General features: G+C 41.6%; 1 protein-coding gene across 1 annotated transcript in view; it reads left to right on the forward strand.

The window, feature by feature from the left end:
• The window catches only part of CPSRP54 (chloroplast signal recognition particle 54 kDa subunit), an 88,494-nt gene that overhangs the window by 59,237 nt on the left and 9,565 nt on the right, over positions 1–19,692 (forward strand). The gene's annotated exons all lie outside the window — the stretch shown is intronic.

Here is a 19,692-nt window from a genome sequence, read left to right on the forward strand (position 1 = left end):
TGCATCTTCATCACACTTCCAGTCCACACTCTGATAATGATCTAACTCCTTTCAGACAGAGGTCAAGTCTGAGTAGTACACAGATAGACACCTCTCCCCTGTTTACAAGTAGACGATTATGCCTGTTGCTGGTAGATTTTTGCATAGTGTCGCAGTTCCGAATATGTTGATTTTTGTAATCATTCATGGAGAGAGAGAGAGAGAAAGAGAAGAAGAGGAAGATATGATTGAGAGACAAAAACCTACAACTACTGGTTGCCGCCAATTTAGTTATTTATATTAACTTAATATAAAAGGAATTGAAGATTACAAGTATGCCCTTGGCGGCACTCCCCAGAAACAAACTAATAAGAAAGAAAGAAAATAACTGACTGACAGCATCTTAACACTAACAACTATAAAATAACAATTAAATAATCCTCGCAACACTCCCCCTCAAGTTGGGCTGAATATGTCTATCATGCCCAGCTTGTCACATAACTCATTGTGCCGCGAGTATGAAAGCCCTTTTGTGAGGACATCAGCGAGTTGTTCCTTGGAGTTGACATACGGGATGCAAATTTCCCTTTTTTCCAAATTTTTCCCTTATGAAGTGTTTGTCTACCTCAATGTGCTTGGTCCTCTCATGTAGGACAAGGTTGCTAGCGATATTTATGGCTGCCTTGTTGTCACAGTAAAGAGACATAAGATTATGAACAACAACTCCGAGCTCCCCTAGAAGATTTTTTAGACAAAGAATTTCAGCCACCCCATGTGCCATAGCTCTATATTCAGCTTCAACACTTGACCTTGCTACCACACTTTGTTTCTTGCTTTTCCAGGTCACTAGGTTTCCTCCCACAAATGTGCAATACCCACTCGTGGACTTTCTATCATCCACAACACCTGTAAAGACTTCCACCTTTAGGTGATAATGTTTATTGAATAGTAGACTTGTTCCAGGATACTTTTTCAGGTATCTAAGAACTCTCTCTGCTGCCTCCATGTGTGGTTTCTTAGGAGAGTGCATTAATTGGCTTAGAACCCCAACTGAATAGGCAATGTCTGGATGGGTCATGGACAAATAGATCAGCTTTCCCACTAACCTTTGGAACTGTTTCACATCTTTCAAAGGTTCACTATCACGGTCACCCAACTTGTGGTCAACATCCATGGGAGTATCTGCTGGCCTTGCACCTAATTTTCCTGTGTCTTGTAATAGATCAAGGGTGTATTTCCTTTGAGAAATGAAGATACCTCTTTCTGAGTGGGCGACTTCAATTCCAAGGAAATACTTCAGGGGACCTAAATCTTTCACTTCAAATTTAGATGCAAGGAATTGTTTCAATTTCCGTATTTCTGAACTCCAATTTCCTGTAATGATGATATCATCCACATACACTATCAATACAACAACCTGTTCCTGACATCTCTTCACAAAGAGTATATGATCAGACTGACATTGTTTGAAGCCTACCTGCTGAACTGCCATTTGAAACTTACTAAACCAAGCTCTAGGAGATTGTTTTAAACCATAAAGAGACTTTCTCAACTTGCACACCTTATTTTTACTTCCCTTGGCATAGAATCTAGGGGGTTGAACCATGTATACTTCCTCCTCTAGGTCACCATTTAAAAAATCATTCTTTATGTCCAGTTGATGCAATTCCCAGTCAATGTTAGCAGCTAATGACAAGAGAACCCTAATTGAGTTCATCTTAGCTACTGGAGCAAAAGTCTCATCATAGTCAGCCCCGTACACTTGAGTGTACCCTTTGGCTACTAATCTTGCTTTGTACCTTTCAACTATCTCGTTTGCCTTGTGTTGAACTGTAAACACCCATTTACACCCCACGGGGTCTTTCCCCTTTGGAAGATCCACCAATTCCCAAGTTTGATTTTTATGAAGAGCATTAATCTCCTCCTTCATGGCATCTGTCCATTCGGGGCATTTTAAGGCTTTTGCAACATTTCTGGGAACAAGGATGCAATCAACTATGGATAGAAAGGCTCGGTATGAGGGGGAAATGTGATCATAGGAGACATACTGGGTAATGGGGTGTTTGGTAGTGCATGACCTGACTCCCTTTCTTTGAGCAATAGGAATGTCAAGGTCATCCACTGTAGGAGTAGGAGTAGGGGTATCAGTAGGTGCAACAGGGATTGGGCTTACCTCCTGGGAGTCTAACGGCGTCGGTTGCTCAATGTTTGGCTACTCCACATCTCTATCACATTGCTGATCTCTACGGTGTGTACGTTGGAAGACACAAAAGGGAGCAAGGTCCGGAATAGAAGGAAGAGAGACTTGGCGGACTTGAACCTGCTTCTCCTCTTCCACACTACTACTTTCCCCCTGAGGAAAAGCAGGGAAGAATGGCTCAAACTCGAAGGACACATCCATAGACACAAAAAACTTATGACTAATGGGATCAAAGCACCGATATCCTTTTTGAGAGGAGGGATACCCCAGGAAGATACAAGGAATAGACCGAGGGTCTAACTTGCCTTCAGATGGAGACAGATCATAGACAAAGGCACGACAACCAACAACTGATGAGGAGCCATGTAGTTTAGCACTCTGGAGGGCATGTGATTGATGACATAAGCAGCTGCAAGTATAGCATCTATCCAAAACCTTTTTGGAACATTCATGTGTAACATCATCCTGCCAGCTACCTCAAGGAGGTGTTTGTTTTTTCTTTCTGCAACACCATTTTGTTGTGGTGTTCTTGCGCATGAGCTCCTATGAATAGATCTATGGGAGGCAAAGAACCTGTTGAGCTCACCATGGAAATATTCTTTTGCATTGTTGGATTGGAAGATCTGTATTTCAACATGGAATTGCGTAAATTCCATCTGTTAAAATAAGTGTTTTTTTTTATTTCGTTTTTTCTTTCTGTTATGTCTGTTATTGTACCCAGGGGCACAAGGGTCTTTTCCCTTGTTATTTCTACCGCCCTATATATATTAAAATAAAGGCTGGTACCGCCAGCACTATTACATTGCAAAACCCTTCTTTCTTCCCTCCTCTCTTCTCTTCTCTTCTTCTCCTCTTCTCTTCTCTTCTCTTCCTCTTATTTCTGGCCGGCCATACTATCAAGATGGTATCAGAGCGGGAATACTGATTAAAGAGAGCAGATCGAACAACCCTACTGAGAGAACAGATCGAACAGACTAGTAGAATCTGGGTGGAACAGAAATCTGATTCGGGACTGAAAAAGAACAGCTACAACTGGTACAGTTCTCTTTGTTTCTCTCTTCTTTACCCTCCTTGGTCATGTATCAAGTGAAAACCCTATGAGTCTGGGCGGCTGAATGCTGTCGAATCTGTGTACCCCCCTTTTTTTGGATCGTGTGATCCTGTACATGTGTTAAGACAACTGTAGGTCAAGGATGACCTGTCTTCTCAATGGTTTGAGTTGACTATAAGTAAGAAGGATCTCTCCTGTTGTTTAGTGGTTGTTGGACATTCTGGAATTCTGGTAGGTTGGGACTGTTAAAACTATACAGGTCTAAAATCTGCCGAATATTACCTCTGTTTTGTCCGGAATTTGGTACTGTTTGTGCTCAACCTGGTTGTTAAACCCAAGTGTGTGGGCGTGAACCGAGTGGAGCATTGATTTGTGGAGTAAGGAGGGGTCCTAAGTCCGGTGTTTGGGACTGATTTACTGTGTGACCATGTTGACTGAGAATTCTATTACTTCAGAGATTTCAGGGAGCCACAATGGAGTGAGTGGGGGAATGGATATGAGCTTTCCCATGGCTGTTATTCCCTTTGAAGTTCTGAATTACCTTGAGTGGTCTAGGGGAATAAAACTCTACATCACTGCTAGGGGGAAAATAGGATACATCAATGGGAGAGTGAATGAACCGAAGTATGGAAGTGTTGAGCATGATAGGTGGAACCAAGAGAACAATATGGTGATGTCTTGGCTCTTGGTTTCAATGTTGCCACAAGTAAGGAAAACTTTTATGTGGGTTGAAACCGCTTGTGAGATATGGGAACAAGCGAAGTCCACCTATTCAGAGCAGAGACACTATGCCAAGATATATCAACTACAAGCTGAATCCTCTACTTGCAAGCAGGGGGAGAGGAGTCTCTCAATGTACTATTCTGATTTGACATCAATATAGAAAGAACTTGATCACTATCAGAATGTGAATTGGAAGTGTGATGAAGATGCAAAGGCCTATAAGTCACTTGTATCTCAGCAACGAGTGTTTACCTTCCTCCTAGGGCTGAATCCGTCATAGGAGTCCATCAGGGTGCAGATCTTGGGTAGTAAAGGCTTGCCATTAGTTCAGGAGGTGTATGCCTTGGTGCAGTCAGAAGAAAACAGAAGAAGTGTGATGAATGGTGTAGAAGGGGAGTCAGTTGCCCTAGCTGTCCGGGAAAATTCAGATACAAATGTCGGAGGTGGTTTTAAAAAGGATGACACTCAGAAAAAATCAGATGATAAGAGCAAGCTTTGGTGCACTCACTGTCAGAAGACATGACACACGAAAGATACATGTTGGGATCTCCATGGAAAACCTAAATGGGCACAGGATTTGGGTAAGAAGTCAGCACCTGATCAGGGCAAGAAACCAGGCCAGCAGAATAAAAAAAGGTACAACTCAACTAATATGGCATCGATAGAAACTAGTCCTTCAGTAACTCAGGAGAGACATCCCAGTTCTGACCCTAAGGAAGATATTATCAACTCCTTCCATGAACATTTGGATTTGTATGGTAGGACTCTCCGCTAGATGGATTCTGGGCCTACTCCTTCTACCTCGTTTGCGTCTACATCAGGTAATGCCCCAGCCTTCCATGTGTCATCTCATACTACTGATTCTCCTTGGATTATTGACTCCGGAGCCTCAAATCACATGACCGGTAAGTCTAATTTGTTTCAGACATATAACTTTCTCTCTGGGAGAGATAAGGTAAGACTGACTGATGGTTCTTTTTCTACCATAGCTGGCCGAGGCACCATACCTCTCCCACTTGGCCTTACTCTTCCTAATGTACTGCATGTTCCCAAATTACCTATTAATTTTCTATCCATTAGTAGTCTGACTCATTCCTTGAACTGCTCTGTCACTTTTTTTCCGTCTTGGAGAATAATGCTGGTCTGGTGGCGGCAGAGTCCACGAGTTTGTCAAGTGAGAGTCAAGCCTATTTATGGCATAGTCGTTTAGGTCATCTTTCTTTTGAGTCGTTAAAAGTTATGTTTCCAAAGTTGTTTGAGTCCTTGTCAGTGAGTCAGTTACAGTGTCAAACTTGTCAGTTGAGTAAGCATTGTAGAAGTTCTTGACCTTTACGAAATAAAAGATCTGAATTTCCATTTCATATTGTTTATTCTGATTGATGATTATTCTAGATACACTTGGGTTTACCCTATGCGATCACGAGATGAAGTGCCACAAATTGTGAAAGATTTTCAATGCGTGGTGTTCACTCAGTTCCAAACGGAAATCCATATCTTCCAGTCGGACAATGCGAAGGAATATTTTCATAGTGATCTCACGAAGTTTTTTGGTTCAAGTGGGTCACTTCAGTGAAGCTCTTGTGCCAGGACACCCCAACAAAATGGTGTGGCTGAACGGAAGAACCGTCACCTTCTTGAAGTCGCTTTTGGTTTGTTGATTCATATGAATGTGCCAAAACAGTTCTGGATGGATGCAGTCTTGTGTGCGACATATATCATCAATCGCATGCCCTCTCGGCTACTAGAGTATAAGGCCCCACATCAGCTCTTGTTCCCTATAGCCCCGCTGTCCACCATTCTGATGCGTGTTTTTGGGTGTCGTTGTTTTGTCCATAACCCGTCCCCTACTCGTGGTAAGCTTGATCCTCGAGCTATTCCTTGTGTTTTTCTTGGTTATCCTTTATCTCAAAAGGGGTATCGTTGCTATGATCTCATTGCTCGCAAGTACTATGTTTCCATTGATGTCTCATTCTTTGAGAATCAACATTTTTTCTCGGTTTCTCCTCAGGGAGAGAGTAGGGTTGAGGAGAAACAGGCGATGACTCAAATTCAACTACCTCCTTTACTTGATCCTCCTCCATTCCGGGTTTTTTATCATCGCCATAAGAGCCAGCAGAGTTCAAGAGCCGTGGGGCCTGACACTATGCAACCAACATCATCGGATTCACCTGAGGCAGATCCGTCTCATTAACCAGGTACACTTACTCCCATTGATATGTCTGCTCCTTTAAATGTTGATTCACCTGTCACCAATGATCTTAATATTCCTATTGCTAAGAGGAAGGGTGTTAGGTCTTGTACCACTAATCATCCTATCTCTAATTTTGTGTCCTATGAGCATGTTTCACCTTTGTACCGTGCCTTTCTCTCTTCCGTGGATAGTGTCCCCGTTCCTAAGACTGTGGCAGAAGCTTTGTCAAAACCTGAATGGACAGATGCAATGCAGGAAGAAATTGATGCTTTACACAAAAATGGCACTTGGGAGTTGGTAGACCTTCATGAAGGGAAGGAACCGGTGGGGTGCAAGTGGGTGTTCACAGTGAAACACAAGGTTGATGGAACTGTTGAAAGGTACAAGGCTAGACTGGTAGCAAGAGGCTTCACACAAGTATATGGAGTGGACTATGCAGAGACTTTTGCTCCGGTAGCCAAGATGAACTCTATCAGGATTCTTCTTTCCTTGGCAGCAAATCTTGACTGGGATCTTCACCAATTGGACATCAAAAATGCTTTATTGAATGGTGACTTGGAAGAGGAAGTGTATATAACCCAACCCCCAGGGTTCTGTGCCAAAGGCAGTGAACAAAAGGTGTGCAGGTTAAAAAAAATCTCTATATGGGCTGAAACAATCACCTCGGGTTTGGTTTAGTAAGTTCCATTTAGCAGTTCAACAGATGGGGTTCAAACAATGCCAGTCGGGTCATACTCTGTTTGTGAAAAGAGGTGAAGGTAAAATTGCAGCTCTTATTGTGTATGTGGATGACATAGTGATCACAGGAGATTGGGATGCTGAAATCCGGAGACTAAAATTCTTAGCCACTAAATTTGAGTTGAAGGATCTAGGCCCCTTACGATACTTTCTTGGAATTGAAGTTGCCCGCTCTCACAAGGGCATCTTTATTTCCCAACGGAATTATGTACTAGATCTACTAGAGGATACAAGCAAGTTGGGGTTAAAGCCATTTGATTCACCTATTGAGCCTAATCACCATCTGGGAGACAGTCAGGGAGAGTTTTTGAAAGATGTAAAGATGTTCTAGAGACTCGTGGGGAGACATTTGTATTTGTCTATGACCAGGCCTGATATTGCCTATGCAATGGGTGTCCTTAGTCAATTCATGCACAGCCCTAGGACAACTCACTTTGAGGCTGTAGAGAGGATCTTGAGATATCTCAAGAAGTTTCCTGGAGCTGGTTTGTTGTTCCAGAAACACAGTCACTTAAAAGTGGAAGTATATACTGATGCAGATTGGGCAGGAGCAGTCAATGACCGAAAGTCTACCTATGGGTATTGTGCCTTTGTAGTAGGAAACCTTGTCACGTGGAGAAGCAAAAAACAAAGTGTGGTGGCTAGATCCAGTGCTGAAGCAGAGTATAGAGCAATGGCTCATGGGGTTGCGGAAATCATGTGGATAAGAAATCTGTTAGGTGAACTGGGTTTCGCAATAAGCAATCCTATGTCACTCTACTGTGACAATAAAGCTGCCATCAATATTGCTACTAATCTAGTTCTGCATGACAGGATGAAACACATTGAAGTGGACAAGCATTTTATTAGAGAGAAACTTGAAAGTGGAGAAGTGTGTACACCATATGTCAACTCAGAACAACTTGCAGATATCTTCACCAAAGGTCTCCATCATGTGCGGCACAAAGATTTGTGTGACAAGTTGGGCATGATTGACATCTATGTTCCAACTTGAGGGGGAGTGTTAAAATAATGTTAAAATAATTTAGTTGCTGATGTTAGGGCCTGTTTGGCTAATTAAAGTTTTTTTTTATTTCGTTTTTTCTTTCTGTTATGTCTGTTATTGTACTCAGGGGCACAAGGGTCTTTTCCCTTGTTATTTCTGCCGCCCTATATATATTAAAATAAAGGCTGGTGCCGCCAGCACTGTTACATTGAAAAACCCTTCTTTTTTCCCTCCTCTCTTCTCTTCTCTTCCTCTTATTTTTGGTCGGCCATACTGTCAAGACCATCCACTGGAAGTCTTTCACAATCTTTAGAACTTCGTCTCTACTACGCATAGGGAATACCCATGTATAGCGAGAGTAGTCATCGATCAATGTGATAAAGTACTTATATCCACCCTTAGAGATTATAGTAGTAGGCCCCCATACATCAGAATACACTACATGAAAAGGAACACTCAATCTTTTATTATTTGAGTGAAAAGTTGTTCTACATTGTTTGCTCAACTGACACGTTTGACACTGGAACTTTGACATTAAACATGACTTAAATAAAACCAGGAACAAAGACTTTACTATTTCAAAAGAAATATGACCTAACCGACTATGCCACAAAAAAAATTGACTCTTATTTGACTAACTATGTGATTCCGAGGATGACACCAAGAGACCAGCTTTGTTGTCGAGAATGTAGAGACCATCCACTGGGCTCCCTCTACCAATCGTCCTCCCAGAAGTTAGATCTTAAAAAACACATGAACCAGGAAAAAAGGTTACGCTACAGTTTAAAGAGCTTGTGATACTACTAATTGAAAGCAAATTTATAGGAAGTTGAGGGACATGCAATACACAATTCGGGTTAAGGCCATGTGGAAGAGATATTGATCCTTGGCCTGCAATGGAGGAGAATGATCCATCTGCAAGCCTCACTTTATCCCTTCTTGACAAAAGGCAATAAATTTGAAACAAGTTCGGCTTACCAATCATGTGGTTGGAGGCCCCTGAGTCAATAATTCAAGGGAAACCAGTGGGAGTGACATGGAATGCAGAAGCCACATTACCTGACGTGGATGCAAATAAAGTAGAAGGAGTACCAGTAACTGAACTATCCATCTGTCGCAAAGCCCTACCATATGACTCCAAGTGGTCTTTGAAGGAATTCATTATATCTTCCTTGGGGTCAGAATTAGTAAGGTGGTCCCGGGTAGTACTGGCAACCTGAGTATCTTGGGTTGCCACATGTGCTGCATTATGTATTGTGTTCATCTTTTTCTGACCTTGCCCTTTACTCTGTTCTTGGTTCTTCATTGTCCACTTGGGTTTCCCGTGAATGTCCCAACATGTGTCACGTGTATGCCGTGAGCGCCGACAGTGGGTACAAAACAACTTGTCTTTATCATCAGCCTTCTTGTGTCACTTTTCTTCCCCATGTTGTTATTACTCATTGCAGCCAAAGCAACTTGTTGCTCCCCCTCGGTTGTAACCATCACACTCCGCCTACTTTCTTCCGATTGAACAAGGACATATACCTCGTGAACCGACAACAACTCTTTGCTTCCTAAGATCTGAATTCTCAAGGGTTCATAGGTAAGGTTCAGTCCCAACAAGAAGGCAAACACACGCTGCTGAGAAACCAGATTCCTGTAGGCCTTATCATCGTCATCATGTTTCCACTCTATAGCCTGATAATGATCCAATTCTTTCCATACGGAGGTAAGGGCTTAATAATAGGAAGACAAACTACGATTTCCCTGTTTATAGGTTGAGGATTCAGCTTGCAACTGGTAAACCTTGGCATAATGCCTTTGCTTAGAATATGTAGTTTTGGCCTGTTCCCAAATCTCACTAGCGGTGTCTGACCACATAAAGTTCTTCTTCACATCAGGTTCCATGGTTGCGAGGAGCCAAGACATCACCATACTGTTTTCTTGGTCCCACCTATCATGTTCAGCTGTCTCACTCTTGTGTTCTTTCACCCTCCCATTTATGTAACCAGCTTTTCCCTTTGTCGTTACATGAAGTTTTACACTTTTAGCCCACTCCAGGTAGTTTAGACCATTTAAAGGGGTAATGGGCATGGGAAACATCATGTTTTCACCTCCCATACCAGCTGTGCTATGGGTTGGTGTAACCCCAGATGAAGCTGAATCATAGTTTGCCATTGAGGAAGATAGTCTACACTACAAGAACCAGAATCACAAGTTTACCAGACCAGATCCCACACAACTACATCACAGCCACAATCAGAGTGCTAAACCCCCAAGAATTTTACTTCTGGAAAGAGAAAAAAAAACTGCTGAAATCAGCCCAGTGCTAGTTTGGCTATCAGAACAGCCCAGTAATCAGTCCAGCAACCAGTCGTTAAAACAGTCTACACTACAAGAGAAGAACCGTTACTCTCATCTGAACCAAGCTCTGATACCATGTAATCATTCATGGAGAGAGAGAGAGATGAGAGAGAGAGAAAGAGAAGAAGAGGAAGATATGATTGAGAGACAGAAACCTACAACTACTGGCTGCTGCCAGTTTAGCTATTTATATTAACTTAATATAAAAGGAATGGGAGATTACAAGTATGCCCCTGGCGGCACTCCCTAGAAACAAACTAATAAGAAAGAAAGAAAATAACTGACTGACAACATCTTAACACTAACAACAACTATAAAATTACAATTAAATAATCCTCACAACAATTTTTCTTGTTCCCAGATTTCATTTGCCGTTTCAGCCCACATGAAATTCCTTCTTATTTGAGGTTGCATAGAAACTAAAAGCCAAGACATGACCATGCCGTTTTCCTGGTTCCATCTGTCATATTCAACACTCCCAGAATGTGGTTCTTTGATTCTCCCATTAATATAACCTATCTTTCCCCTTGCAGTGATGTACAACTTTATCCCTCTTGACCACTCTAAATAATTTAAACCATCAAGAGGAATAACAGCCATGGGAAAGGATAGGTCCACAACCCCACTCATTCCATTCAGCATTGAGGAAACACCGAATGTAGTAGAATCTTCACCACTCATGATTTCAGATTCAAAAACAACTCTTAAAAGGGGTACACAGCCTTAAAGAAATTCAACACTGAGGGGGAACAGTTTTTTTTTTTTTAATTTCTTCAGAAACACTCCTCCTTTTGAAAAACACAGGTGCTGTTACAGCACTAACAGGTCATCCCTTGACTTACAAGCTCAACACAAGTGTTGCCACAGTGCATACAGGTCATCTCTTGACCTACGCATCAACAGGACTGCTGTTACAGCCAGTACTGGCCACTTTCTGACCTTCAGTTCACCATAAAAGCTGCTGTTGCAGCACACAAGAGGTACTGGTCACTTTCTGACCCTCAGTTCACCATAAGAGCTGCTGTTGCAGCACACAAAAAAGGTCCTCACGACCTACAGTTTCACAGGGATCAGTCGACCCCACAAAAAAGGAAAGAAAGAGGTGCTGATCACCTCACATCCAATCGGCAGACATAGTACAGGTTCTGCCCCGGCACACGACCAGAAAAAAAAGGTAAGAGAGAGAGAGAAAAGTTACTTCAGTGTGTGAGATCTTCAATCAGCTGAACAGAAGATGAGGGCGGCAGATCTGGAAATCTGGTGCGAAGAAGAAAAAAACTGTTCACTTGACTTCTCCTTTCAGATCTGATAGTCCCGCTCTGATACCATGTTATGCAGGAGAGAAGAATGGAAGAAGAGACAAAAGAGAGAGAAGAAGAGAGACGAGAGAACTGAGATTAAAATGATTCTGCTGGTGGCGCAGCTTTTTTAATATATATACTAGGGTGATAGGGCGGCAGATCTGGAAATCTGGTGCGAAGAAGAAAAAAACTGTTCACTCGACTTCTCCTTTCAGATCTGATAGTCCCGCTCTGATACCATGTTATGCAGGAGAGAAGAATGGAAGAAGAGACAAAAGAGAGAGAGAAGAAGAGAGAAGAGAGAACAGAGAGCAAAATGATTCTGCTGGCGGCGCAGCTTTTTTAATATATATACTAGGGCGATAGCAACTAAAATAAAAAAGAGTAAAAGTACAATAGTACCCCTGCAGTACTATACATAGGAAAAATAACAGCTGTTAACAATCATACAGTGACATTCAATAACATGGGAAGAATATGCATATATTTAAGAAAATTGTATAGATCCCCTCTGTATGGTCTATATAATAACACAGGGAAAATGTGGAATATGAAAGGGAATTTTCCTCTCAAAAGCCTTCAAACCACATGGTTGGAGAAAAATTATCCCCTAATCCAAAGTAAGAGATGAGGAAACTGATGGTCAAACAACTCTCCTTAAGGAAGGTCGTGTGTACCTTGTCAATGGGACTGCCCTCATTAATTGACCTTGGATTTTGGGCTTACTTTGATGGTTGCAGAGATTTCAAACTCAAGTGCCTGAAGTCTTATAAGGGGGTAGAGACTTTGACTACTTTAGATGCAGTTAAGAGGAGAAGAGGAAAACCTGACAAATGGGTCTGGGTGATTCACAAGTATGAAAGGTCCGCATTTATGAAGTTTGATGTGCGGTCTGGGGAGTCTAATGTCAAGATCAAGAATGTTTGGAGCAATGGTTCTGCTGATCGTTCACCTAGTTCATGTGATTGAAAAGGTTTTGGCTCTGATTTGGCCATTGTTGTGTCAGATCAGAAGGCATCTGATGCTGTGCCGGACCTGAACCATGGCTAAAGGCATCTGATGCTGTGCCAGATCAGGTGAGGAGTTGTGATTTGGTTGTGCCCTTTGGTCATGGTTCAGGCAAGGTTTCAGAAGGGGCGGTGGTTGGGTTGGGGGAGATAATGGTTAGAGCAGAAGAAATTGTTGAAAAAGGTGGGGTAATTGGAGAATTGGTTGAAAGGGGTGACGAGGTAGGATTGGAAGTTGGTTGCCATTCTCAGGATAACTTTTCAGGTTTTGATGAGGAAGTGATGATTGGAAAGATAGGAATTGACTTCGGTCAAAGAAGGAAGGTGGTAGATAAAAAGGAGTTTGCTGCAAATGTTGCTAATGTGGTGGATGCTAAGAGATCTTGCGGATCAAATAATACCCATATTGTGCATGGACGAAAGATGGTACAGTGGGGATAGGTCCTACAAATAAGTACAAAAAGGATTTTCAAGAGAAGGGACGGAAGTCTAAATTTGATGTCTGAGGTGAATGGTGGGGTGGTTCAAACCCCCATTGAATAAAAAAAATCAATTGGTGGTTTGATCTTCAAACAAGGACAAAAAGGAGAGTGGGATTAATTCCTTGAAGGAAGTGCAGGACTCTTGTCCAGAAGGTAAGCTGGTGAGTCCAGGAAGTGTGTCCCTTGAGAAACTTGTTTACAGAGATGTTGAGGTGGGTGAGGGGCTTGGGCTGTTTTTTGGTGGGGTGGAGTTCGCCAGAAGTGTTTTTGAGGAGTTTGAAAAGAGAAAGAGGGAGGAGAGAATGAAGAAAGTGTTTGAAAGGTGGAGAGATTTGGAATGAGGCTGATGCAGGGCAGGAGGAAGTGTTTGAAAGGTGAGGATTAAGGGTGGTTTTGTCAGGGGGTTGTTTGAAGATCAATTTGCTGAAGTTTCACTTGGAGATGTTGTACTTGAGGGATCAAGGAGTTGGTGCTTCAATCCGTGGGAGGTCTTGGGTGTTCTTTGTATTTGGTTAATCTGCTTCAGCTTTGGGGTTGTTGTTTGGTCTTGTTGATTATAAGGATTGTCATAGTTCTTTTTGTTCTTCTTTCGGGTAATATCTTATCACCCTTTTCTTGCAGTTTCTTTTTTCTTTAATGAATTCCTTCTTTTGGGGTTGTGGTGTTAGGTTAGCTTGATTTGGGGATGTTAATTGGGGAAAAGTCCCCTATTTTGGAGCAAGGGTCTGGGAGCCATTATGTGGTTGTTAAGGTGGCTGGGATATCACATCCAAGACTTTGGTTTGGAAAAGGAATAGGGCTTGAGTTCTAGAAGAGGGACTTGTAAGGGAGACTTATTCTGCCAATTCTCCTTTAATGATATATGGAGGAATTGGTTAGCAGTGGCAAGCTGTTCCTCATTAAAGGTTAGAGGAATGAGAGTGGTAATGTGGGTTGGCTGCAGAACCCAGACTCTATGGTATGGTGCTTTAAGAATGAAAATAAAAATTTCAAATGGTTGAGAGGGAGCTTGACTGTGATACAATGGTGGCGAACCTTGTAACTGAATTGCTCCTATTAATGAAATCTTAATTTACTTATCAAAAAAAGTCTACCCAGTTTTAGAGGAGTGTGATGACAAGTGGGTGACGCACAAGGGGATAATTCCAAGGAAGGTTTTAAATTTAATTTATTACTGCAGGATATGGTGGGGCTAGACATACGTGGAGGAATGGGTTGTAGGAACATTGAGAAATAAATGACAATCTTTGAGGTTGAGGCTGTTGCAGATTATCTTGAGTGCTCCATTTCTTTCTAGCCTTTGTTCTATTTAGGGCTTCTGTTAGGGGCAAACCCTAGGGAGAGTAGGTTTTGGACCCCGGTCTTAGAGAAGTTTGAAAAGAGATTAGCTTTGTGGAAGAAAAGTTACATCTCTTTGGGTGGGAGGATCACTTTGATAAGAGCTATCCTTGCGAACCTACCTACTTATTACCTCTCTATCTTTAGGATACCATCTAAGGAAGTGAAGAAACTGGATTTTTTTTTGATAATTGAAAGAAATTTATTAATTAGCAATTATAAATAGTACAATGTCCCCAAGGAGAGGTACGAGATGCAACCTCTCCAAGCTAGTTAAGTACTACTTTACAATATACTAGAACAAGTTACAATGTAGCACAAAAAAAATCCTCCCTGGAAACCCCCTGTTTGGCCAAAGAATCGGCCATAGTATTAGCTGACCTGCTTGCCCATTTTACCTCAACTCTCATATTAATGATTAACCACTTTACTTTTTTGATGAGGTCTTTGTAGCCCCAAATGGTAGCATCCGGGTTTATAAGCCACCTTGTTACCACCTGAGTCCCCTTCAACTAGGAGATGTTCCACCCCAAGCTGGTTAGCGATCTGAATTTTTTATACAACATCTAGTATTTCTACCCTTGTAGAGTCCCCCACTCCCACTGATCCCGAGAATAAGGAGATGATGTTGCTATCCTTATTCCTCAAGACACTCCCTATACCTGAAGGCCCAGGGTTACCTTGGGTGCTCCTATCAAAATTTAACTTGATGACACCTTCTGGAGGCGGATCCTATTCTAACAAACTTCTATTCTTTCTTTGTAGAAGTATTAGCTATTACTAACCAATTCCTCCATAGGTCATCAAAAGAGAAATTAGCAAATATATCTAAGGTTTTCAACCAATGTATTGCTCTTGTTAGAATACAGCCCTTCACTTCATCCAAGCTTCTTTCCATCTCTAAGAAGACTCTTGCATTCCTTTCCTCCCAGAGAGTCCATAAGGTGGCTGCCTTGATACATTTCCACATGAACTTGCCTCTTCTAGTGTGCCATACAAAAACAGATGGGTTAAATAACAAACTCACATCAAATGGCAGAGACCACCTACCTCCAAATAAACCAAGGCTCCAACTCCATAAGGCTGTAGCAATGGAGTAGGAATCAACAAATGGAAACAATCCTCATTCTGAGCCTTACACGAGGAACACTGGTTCGGGGAAAGACAAAGAAAGGGTCTCTTTTTCTGCAAGTTTTTCAAAGTATTGATTTTCCCGTAGTAGACTTCCTAGTAGAATACAACAATTTTTGGAGGAATAGGTCACACCCAAACTTCTTTAAAGGGGAACACTTGGGAATTGGAGTTGGAACTGAGGGATTTTAGAAAAGAAGCATAAGTAAATGTACCTTTTGGAAGAGGAGTCCGAACAATTTGATCAGAAGATGTGGGGTCCAAACAAACTGACTCAAGGAAATGAAATAGCTTAGTGACACAAATCAACTCACCATCCCTTAATCCTCTATGAAATCCAAAGTCCTAGTTTAAAGACATGTGAATAAATGGGTTCGAAAGAAAATTTGCAATTGGCTCATTTTGTAAAGGGGGAGAGAGTAGAGTGAAGGGAACTGATCTTTGAGGGGTTGATTACCCACCCAAACATCTTCCCAGAACCGAATAGAATCACCAGAGCAAGCATCATACCTGATAAGCCTGAGGAAGCGGGGGAGAATAGCATGTATAGCCTTTCAAGGTGTTGTAAGGGTAGTTCGACGAGATATCCTGGCATCCCAAGCATTTACTAAGTAGCCATGAATACTTGACACCACCTCGTGCCATAATCTCTCTCTCTCGAGGCCATCTCCATAACCACTTCCCTAGGAGGGCTTCATTCTTCTGCACTATGTTCCCTATCCCTAGGCCCCGTTCTTCCTTAGGTTTATTAACTATCTCCCATCTAACTAGATGGTCCTTTTTCACCTCTCCTGGTTCCCACAAAAAGTCCCTCATTACCTTCTCCAGTTTCTTAGCATCCCTTGGGGGAACCCTGAAAACTGAAAGGAAGTAGGTTGGAAGGTTGGCAAGTGTGGCTCTAATCAAAGTTACCCTATCCCCTATTGAGATGTAATTTGTTTTCCAGGCCACCAACCATTTATCAAATTTCTCCACAATAGGGGCCCGAAAACTACTTTTTTTAAGGTTAGCTCCTAAGGGGAGATCTAAGTAGCTCAAAGGCTAAGAAGAGGTGGTGCAACCTAAACACCCTGTAATGGATTCTATCCCCCAATCTTCCATATTTACTCCAACCACACAACTTTTATCAAAGTTTATCCTCAAGTTGGAGGCAAGTTCAAAGGCTCTTATTAAATTCTTAAGGTTGTCCACCTTGCTTAAATCATTCTCTTTGCAGAAAATAACAATATCATTAGCATACTGAAGGTGAGTTACTGAAACGCCTCTCCTCCCTATTCTCCAACCCTTTATTTGGCACTCCTCATCTGCTTCGGAGATCAATCTACTAAGAACATCAACAACAAGTGTAAAGAGGAAAGAAGAAAGTGGGTCATCTTGTCTTAAGCCTCTATTGGCTGGAAGGAAATCCTTAACCACTCCATTAACTGAGACTGAATAATGACGTGAATTTAAACATCCACTTATCCAATTACACCATTTGTCCCCAAATCCACGCCTTCTTAACACCTCCAACAAGAAACTCTAGTCCACTAGGGCATAAGCCTTTTCCAAGTCCAATTTGCAGACAAAGCCTTTTCTGCTAGATCTCATCTCTTTCACACTCTCATTTGCGATGAGGATCCGATCTATAATTTGTCTATCCTATATAAAGGCTCCTTGTGCTTGGCTAATGAGAGACGGGAGAACTGCTTTGATCCTCCTAGAGAGTACTTTTGCCAAAATCTTATAGATGCTAGTCACCAAGCTAATTAGCTGAAAATCTTTGGGGTGTTTGGCATCAATCTTTTTAGGAACTAGAGCTAGAAAAGTGGCATTGATTCCATGACTCACAATATGTTTATCCTCAAATTCTCTAATGACTCCAGTTAAATCTTCTTTGATTATGTCCTAGCAGTCCTGATAAAATGCCATTGTAAACCCATCTGGACCTGGTGCCTTATTTCTATCCATAGAAAAGACAGGTTGTTTAATTTCCTCTTCCTCAATCATTCTTTCTAACCATCCCCTATTTGTTTGATTCAATGTTGGCCTGTCCTCCTCCCCCACTCAATTGATTCTCCAAAGGTCTTTGGAAGATTGATTTGAAGTGAGCCACAAACCTACTAGCAGTTTCCTCTTGAGAGGTTATCTCAACTCCCATGAGGGATTTTCTTTGGGAGACGGGAGAAGGTAAAAAAGACCACTTAATCAGTTGGGGGGTTGTTGGTCTGCAAAGAGGAAGGGGGATTAGGGCTCAAGAATGTGCTTAAAAAGAATTCAACTTTGTTAGGAAGTGGTTGTGGAGGTGGCCTCTGGAGTGAGATAGACTTTGGCACGAAGTGGTGAAGGGTATTCTTGGATTGCTCAGAGAATGGATGGGATGTTGGCACTTGAGGGCTAACTTGGCAACACCATGGAAATCAATTCATAAAATTCTTTTGCAGTTCCTTGGTTGTGTTAAGTATGATGCTTGTTCTGGTAATTCTATTTGGTTTTGGGAGGACATTTGGGCTGGAGATCTTCCTCTAAAAGACCTTTTTTTTTCCGTTCTTGTACTCTGTTTCTTTGTATAAAAAAGTGGTTATCTCAAAATTCCTTCCGTTGGTTGTAAATTTGTTGGCGTTATCTTGGGATTTTGGTTTCTGTAGATGGTTTAGTGATGAGGAAGTTGAGTGTCTGTTTACTTTTTGTCTCCTTGATAAGGTTTGGTTGGATCCTTTGAAGTTTGATAAGAGGATTTGGGCCATTCACCCCAATGGGTCTTTTTCTTGTGGTTCCTTTTTCAAATTCCTTTGCCAAACATCCTCTCAACAAAGTTTCCATTCCAAAGAAGTCTGGTTTTGGCTGGTACCCCCCAAGGTTATGACTTTGTGTTGGGAACTGTGGCATGATAAAGTAAACACGATGGATAACCTACAAAAGAAAAGTCACTTTCCTTGTATTTCACCAAATTGGTGCACTCTTTGCAAATCTCATGGTGAGGACTGTAATCACTTATTTTTATCTTGTAGTGTCATTGAAGAGCGTTGGGTTTGGCTTCTATCTTTGTTTGGGTGTAGTTGGGATATGCCAGCAGAAGTAAGCACAATCTTTAACCCTTCTATGTTCTCTTGGCCCCATAAAAGGGGAAGGAAATTGTGGAAGTGTCGGCGAGCAGGCTTGATATGGACAGTTTGGGAAGAGAGAAATGCCAAGATCTTCTAGGAAAAGGGGAGGAGTAGTTGGGCCTAGAAGGATTGCATTATGTATAGGGCAATACATTGGTTAAAGACTCTCGAATTGTTTAAACCATTTCTCCTTACTGGCTGTTGGAGGGATTGATTATCAGTAGCAAGCTGTTCCTCCTCCAAGGTAAGGGTATTGACTAGTTGGGTCCCCCCTCCTCACGGTTCATTGAAGCTGAATTTTGATGGGAGCAGCCAGGGAAACCCAGGTCCCTCTGGGTTGGGAGGTGTACTGAGGAATGAGGCTGGAGAGGTTGTCTTACTGTACTCTGGCCCATTAGGTGTTGGTAACTCTATTCCAGATGAGATGTTAGATGCAATACAAGGAATACTTCTTGCAAAAGAAATGGGTGTGGAGCAGCTTCTGGTTGAAGGGGACTCTAAGACAGTGGTGGACTGGTTAAATAATCTGAGGATGCCACATGGGGCTACAAAAATGAGTTAAAGAAATTCAAATGGCTGACAAAGAATATGTTTGTAACAGTACAGTGGATTGGGAGATCAGCTAATGTGTTTGCTGATGTCTTGGCAAAACAAGGGACAAATAGGGAAATATTGTTCTGGTCGCAACTGTAACTTTTGTTTTAACATTCATGTACTCTTTGATGTAGTTTGTGTGTTTTCTGTTTGGAGAGGTGGCACCTCGTGCCTCTCTAAGATTTTCATGTAACCAATCTTTGAATTAATGGAACATGATTATTTATTTATCCAAAAAAAAAAAAACAGATCAAATTCAGATATACCTAAATCAGATGGATTCGATTTGAATCTAATCCATCTGATTTGGGTTGAATTTGGATTAATGGAATATGATTCTTTATTTAAGAAAAAAAAACAGATCAAATCATACATACCTAAATCAGATGGATTCAATTTGAATCCAATCCATCTGATTTGGGTTGAATTTGGATTAATTTTGGATACAGAATGCCATTAATAAGTTGTAGTAATATGATCAAAATGTTCTATATTATCAATACAGTGAACTAAAAATGACTTGTATTGTATTTCATGAAT

Source organism: Nelumbo lutea, chromosome 2 (assembly GCF_056320005.1).
Source record: "Nelumbo lutea isolate HS-2025 chromosome 2, American lotus-T2T, whole genome shotgun sequence".
Classification (NCBI taxonomy): Eukaryota; Viridiplantae; Streptophyta; class Magnoliopsida; order Proteales; family Nelumbonaceae; genus Nelumbo; species Nelumbo lutea.